The sequence below is a fragment of the Elephantulus edwardii genome, unplaced genomic scaffold (assembly GCF_000299155.1).
Source record: "Elephantulus edwardii isolate Elephantulus edwardi_28Jun2011 unplaced genomic scaffold, EleEdw1.0 scaffold00063, whole genome shotgun sequence".
NCBI lineage: Eukaryota > Metazoa > Chordata > Mammalia > Macroscelidea > Macroscelididae > Elephantulus > Elephantulus edwardii.
The window spans coordinates 10,107,798-10,114,816 of NW_006399813.1; positions in this window are offsets into that span (position 1 = coordinate 10,107,798).

The window sequence follows — 7,019 nt, forward strand, 5'->3', positions numbered from 1 at the left end:
TTTCGTGCAAATTAAAAAATGCAGTATGATACTATAGATTTTTATGGATAATAGCATATGCAGTAAGATTAAAAATATGGATTTGATATCAAGGTACCAAATCCACAGAATTATTAACTTCTTAGAGAAGTGGAAAGTATCAGGACAAAGAGAAACTGTTGTTGCTTTTTGCTGTGGAGTACACTATGACTCACAGCAAACTTGGGAGCAATAGGTCAGAACCATGCCATATAGTAATCATGCCCCGTATCTTCATTTTAGAGTCATTGTGTAGATCCAGCTCTCTCTCTCTCTCTCTCTCCCCCCTAACAGTGGGAAGTGTGAATGCTGTCCCATACTATCACAGAGTATGCAGTTGAATTTCCCACACTTGGAGAAGTCACAGAGGTCAGCACCCCCAGAGTGCCTCACCCCAGGAAAAACAGCTTCATTATCATGGTGTCTCCACTGCGAGGTAAGTATGTAAGTACATGTCTTGTTGAGGGTCTTCCTCACTTTCTCTGATCTTCCACCTTTGGCAGCATGATGTCTTTTTTCCAAAGACTGGCCTCTCCTGACAACATGTCCCAAGTATGTGGGATGAAGTTTCACCGTTCTTACCTCTAAGGAGCAGCCTGGTTGCACTTTGTCTAAGACAGACGTGTTTACTCTTTTAACAGTCCGTGGGATAGTCACTACTCTTTTCCGACACCACAACTCAAAGGCATCAGTTCTTCTTCAGGCTTCTTTATTCTGTGTCCAACTTTCAGCTCTACAGGAAGCAATTTAAAATACTATGACTTAGATCAGGCACACCTTAGTCTTTAAACTGACATCCTTGCAGGGAAGAAAGAAAAGATGAAAATGGATGTCAGAAGAGACTAAAACTTTCCCTAGAACAAAACAAAGGGTAGAAATGCTGACATAAGAGAAATGAGAAGACTTCAAAGGGTAGAGTAGACAAAGCAAATATTATTAACAAAATTAGCAAAGAGCTAGAAGTTAGAAAACCAAAAGGGAAGAACACCCTCAGCATTTCTCAAGCTACAAGAACTGAAGATCAAATTCAAGCTTCAAGCTATTACAGGCTTGCTCTAGCAAGAAATAATCAGTGATGTTTCCAAGGGTGGTTGATTATCTATGAACTCATCTCACATTCAGATTTCTGAGGACATGTTCCTCTTGTCTCTTTTATCATCCACAGTGCCTAGCACAGTGCTTTACACATGAAAGGTGACCACTTGAAATGAGTTCCCTGAATCAAATGAATACATTTCCTATTAGATGTTCCCCAAAAGGAACCAATAATTGTCCCAGTCTCCTGGACAGTAAATTGCCCTTTTTGAAAAGGAAAAGGAAATCCAGAAGAGTGGCTTGGTATCTGGGAATTTGTTGGACATGCTTGGAGGAGCCTCCACCTGCGTGCATGACAGCTGCTCATACAATGGTTCTTGCAGACAAAGAAAATTAGCTCAGGGGTAATGGGCCAAATCCTCTTCAATGGAAAGGGAGCAATAAAGATATCCTCATGGCAATCCTCCTGGCTAGGTCAGTAACACAATCTTAAACGTAAATCACTGATGGCTGGGTGGGAAATGCCAGTCAACCTTAATTTGGTGCTATGAATGCCCTAGCAGGAGGGGCAGGAGGCCATCCTGCTCAATCATATTTAAATTACCCAAGGTGGGCAGCTGCCTTGAAGATAATGCTGGTGGAGGACAATGCAAGACAGATGATTTACCAATTAAACTAAGCAGGCTTCCCCAACACTGATGGCCCGAGGACTGGGACGCCATGTGTTTCCACCAGACACGGATCTGTTTCCATAACCAAATTAGGCGTCGAGTTTATAACTCATATGTCTAACCCGTCCTACTTTGTCCCCCACCCCCTGCACACACACAAAGAGAATTGCATGTTAATGAACAAAGCGCAGACTTTTTTCATTTCTCCACTTGTCAAAATCTCTTTCACCTTTGCAACCAACAGTAAATCACACGTTCTGCTTCAACAGGCACTCAGACAAAACCCCTGCCAAATGGCTATCATAGGAAGGAGCCCTTTTGTCAGAATGCGGGCTTTGTGCTCTAAAAGGGAACGATAGCCATGTGCAAACAAGAAAGCTTGTTCCGTTTAGTCTTTAGAAAACACAATGAGTCTGGTGTAAAGTAGGATTCAAAAATGAATTCCAGTATTGGTTTGCATGACAGCCAAGCCATGCGGAGTTAGAATATTGCCGATAGAATGATTGTATATTGATAATTACAAAGATTTGGGTAGAAAAGTTGGCAGTGTGCTTTACACTCTTGTTTGCTTCATTTTCTAAAGAGTAGTAGAAAATTTTCTAATAGAAAATTCTACTAGAATTTTCATTTTATAGAAAGAGGATCAGAAAAGTTAAGCGGTTTCCCTAAAATCATATGACCTAATACTTGAAAATAAGACAACTGGATATTCTCCTTTCTAAAAAATATTTTCTCTCTAAACTTTATTTCTAATGCTAAACTTCTTTGAGAGCAGATCTGAAAAAAAGCACACAGCCATGGAGAGGCTAATTAAAAACATTTAGGGATCCTAATGTATAAAAAGAAGAAAGAAAGAAAAATAAGCTTTCAGGAGGAAAAAAGAGCTCAGCTCCCCCCCCAAAAATGCATTAGTGATTTAAAAAATGACGATTTGTTCTTCTTGGTTATTAAAAAAAAATTGGGGGGGGGACCACACTCTCATCTATTTTCTTTTATGGAGAGTTCATAGTGAGGTCAAAGGAACATAATGAAATCTTAGTAAGTGTACCTCATGTTGCCACATTAGTTGACACACCAGACGAGGTAAAAAACTCAGGTTAGCAAAATGTTTTGAAGGATATGAAATCATGGGCCAAAAGAGGTCTAGGAATTATCCTTGAAGAAAAGATTACCTGGGAGAAGCTTCTGCAGTCATTGACTGCAAACACCTGGTTTTTATAGATGAGCAAGCTGAGTGATGGAGGGAACAAGGGGACACCAGAAGCTGATCTCAATTTTTCAATCTCAATCTCAAGTTTTCTGTCCTTTGTAGCAGCAGTGGTACCTATAATTTAACATAAGTAAGTCAAAGTTCAGAAGGGAATCCTAAGACAATAAAATGACCTTTATCCTAAGGACTGTCCCAAGTGGTTTTAAAGAGACTCAAGAGCAATATGTGTAGTGTCCACCCAGGTAATTAGAAAACTGTACAGGATGGGGGGAAATTCACCTACGAAAATATGGAGCTCTCTGGTCACACGTTGCATTAAGTGCTGTGCCGCTGACTGAGACTTGAATACAGTGGTTGCTCGTGGGAGACAGATGTACCGAATCCTCTGTAAATATTTACGGCCTCAGAAACTCAATGACAGTAGAAGTGGTTTTTTTGGTTCAAAACAAGGGCTTCTGTTTCATTTACCTAGTGGAGCTATCTACGTAAAGAGCTTCATAAACACGTGAGCATAGAACAAGCACCAACAGGAACATTTTAGAAAAATATCAAACATCTTTTTTTCATTTTCCAAAAAAGTTTTTATACTTTATTAATAGACATAGCATTGACAAGGCACTGGAGGGCTGGGGGGGGGGGCTTCTTTAATAACTTCAAGAATACTGGTATTGAAATGTATCTTATAATTTTTTTAAATAAATTAGCTTGAAAATGGCACATATCAAAGTTTGCAGGTAAAACTAAACCCTTCCAGATAGAAAAGCACAGGGCCAATGTGAGTAAATTATAGTCCATGCGACTGGGCACACATCTAGCCCACAAGTTTCAATATGGACATGTGTTCAGGGAAAGAGTTTAGAGAAGAAAAAGAAGTAAATACAGATGATGAGTGTATCTTGATGGATTCACTACCAGTTACAATCTAGACTTGGGATATTGGAATCCTCACATTCAATCCCTGAAATGTGTGCTCCACACACAGCTGTTGCTGCCAAAGGTAAGCACGTACCTGGACATGACCAGGAAGGAGGCTGGGAAGGCTTGGACAGGGTTATTTTTCTGAGTACAAAATCAAGATGTGGCTGCAGCTGGAATACTGCCTGTGACGTCTGCTGCACACTTCTAGAGATGTTGTGACAGATTGCATAAAGCCCAGAGCAAAAACCTGAAAATGATCAAAGGAAAGAGAAGAGAGGAGCAGTTTGTCTAGAGACACCAAGGTGAAGGAGAGGCAACATAAAAGTGTGTAAAGTGAAAGGGGTAAATGTTGAACTATGGAAGCAGATCTCCTCTCCTTACTTCTTTTTACACTTCAATGAGAGCATTAGAAGGATATAAAGGTAGTAGGACTGGCTCTGTGACTAACTGGTCATTTGATCCCAGGCAGTTCCTTTAATCTCTCGGAACTTGTGCTCTTTATATCTCAAAAGGGGGTTTGGCTGGGATGGGTTAAATTCAACCTCATACAGTGAGCAGCGGGTCTTTATTGAGAAATGATTATGAGAATCCTGAGAGCTAGAACCTGCGATGGTCTGTGCCACTGAGAAGCTGCCAGTGTGGTCATTGTTGTTTCTGGCTGCTACGGTGACTCATGGTGACCCCGGAAGACTCACACACAGGATGACACATTGTGAGCTCTTTGTTATGTCGATGCTGGCCCTCTGCTTTAACAAACAGCCTGTCTTTAACAATGATTGATGACTTACCCAAAGTAACCAAGTTCATCTTTCAGACAATATTCCGTGATCTTTAGGGCTAATTTTTTGGAAGTAATTTTCCAGGTCTTTAGTCTTACTCCCTCTAGTCTGTAACTATTACAGCTTGCTTGGTTCCACAATCAATACTCTTGGCACCAGCAGTCAAGAAAGCAAAAGATGAACTGCATTGGGAAACACAGGAACTTCTCCAGAGAACTGAGAAATAATGATGTCAGTCTAAAGTCTAAGGTGCATCTGATCCAGGCTACAAGTCCTTCTCCAAGGACCAGTCCCTCCTGGTCACCTGCCAAAAGTATGTGAGACGGAGCTTCAAATTACTTGCTATGAATCAGAGAGCTAGACAATAACTAAGAATGATGATAGGAGAAGAATCAATACCTTTGAGTTGTAATATTGGAGAAGAGTCTTGAACATACCATGGACTGCCAAGAAAACAAATAGGTCCATCTTGAAGAATGAAACCAAGTTTCTTCTTGGAGGTTAGGATTTTGAAGCTTGGTCTCACATACTTTGGCCACGTGACCAGGAGGGGCTTGTCCTTGGAGAAGGACATCATGCTCAGAAGGGTGCACAGAGAGTGCAGGAGGGGGAGACCTCAGATAAAATTGATTGACATAGTGACTAGGGCAATGGGGGTAGGTGTGTTGGAATCAGTGACTGGCTCAAGACAGGGCAGGATTCAGAGCTGTTGACATGTTGCTATGAGTCTCTAGAGATTTGACAACACATAACCCCACTAAAACCTTCCCAGCGTAGGTTATTAAAGTACGTGTGCCAGAGTTTCCAGCACCATAACGAGTTGTGAAATTACAGCAACATGTCAGTTACCACAATAAAACAAACTTCACAGTAATATCACAGTTAAAAATCAACAACGAACCCAAATAGATTAGGGTGTGTTAAGTGTAACCAGAGAGGTAAAGCCTGCTGAGATGAAAACAAGAAGGAAGTGGTTTTCCCAGTGAAGGGATTCATAAACTCTAGATCCATGAAGGATGAAGGGCCCAACTCTACTTCTGTTTTCAATATGATACAGTCTTAACTTTAACTTCTACTTAACCAAACTCAATCTCTGTTGGCTGTAGAAGATAGGATCTAAAATGAACTTTGAAGGATGAGCGAAACTGCTTTCTTCTCAGAGATTTGTTATTTTTATGAGGTGCTGCAGAGTTGAGTTCAACTCTTATAGACATTGAACAATAGACCTGAACCTTGTCTTATCCTGTACCACCTCACATCACTGGTACCTTTGAGCCCATTGCTGTAGTCATTGTGTCAATCCATTTCATCAAAGGCCTTCCCCTCTTTCACTGACCCCCCCCCCCCTGCTTTCCAAGCATGATGTTCCTTTCCAGGGAATAGGTTCTCCTAGTAACATGCCCAAAGTAGGTGAGCCAAATCTTTATCACCTTTGCCTCCAATGAACACTCTGGTTGCACTCTGTCTAAGACGTATCTGTTTGTTTTGGCAGTCCATAGGATATTCAATATTCTTCTCCAACAGTATGATTCAAAGACATCAATTCTTCTTTTATGATCCTTATTCATTGTTAAATTCTCAGATGTATAGCAAATGATTGAAAAGACCCTCGCCTGAATCAGGCACACCTTAGTCTTCAAAATAACACTATTGCTCCTCAGTAATTTGGAGAGGTCCTTTAAAGCTTACTTGTCCAGTGCAATATATCCTCTCATCTCCTGATTGCTAGTACCAAGGATGTTGATTGTGGATCCAAGTAAGATGAAATAGTTGACAATATCAGTCTTCTCACTATCTATAATACTGTTACTTATCGGTGCAATAGTGAGGATTTTTGTGTGCTTGATGTTGAGATGCAATCCATATTGAAGCCTTTGATCTTCTGCAGTAAACATTTCAAGTCCTCTTCATTTTTAGCAAGGAAAGCTGTACCATCTACATCATCCAAGTTGTTGATAAGTCTTTCTCTAATCATAATGTCACATTCTTCTTCATAGAATGCAGCTTCTCTAATGATTTGTTCAGCATCCAAACTGAACATGTGTGGAGAAAGGACACAACCCTCATACACACCTTTCTGGATTTTAAACAGTGTTCCCTTGCTCTGTTTGGACAATATCTTCTTGATTTAGGTAGAGGTCTCATATGAACAAAAGTAAGTGTTCAGGGATTCCCATTGTTTTCAATATTAGCCGTAGTTTATTATGATCTATAGAATCAAATACCTTTGCATAGTCAACAAACAGACATTATTCTAGTGTTCTTTGCTTTCAGCCAGAATACATGTGACTTCAGCAATAGTATCCCCAATGCCATGGCCTCTTCTAAAGCCAGCTTGAACTCCTGGCAGTTCTCAGTCAATTTACTGGTCTAGCCATTTTTTTGATG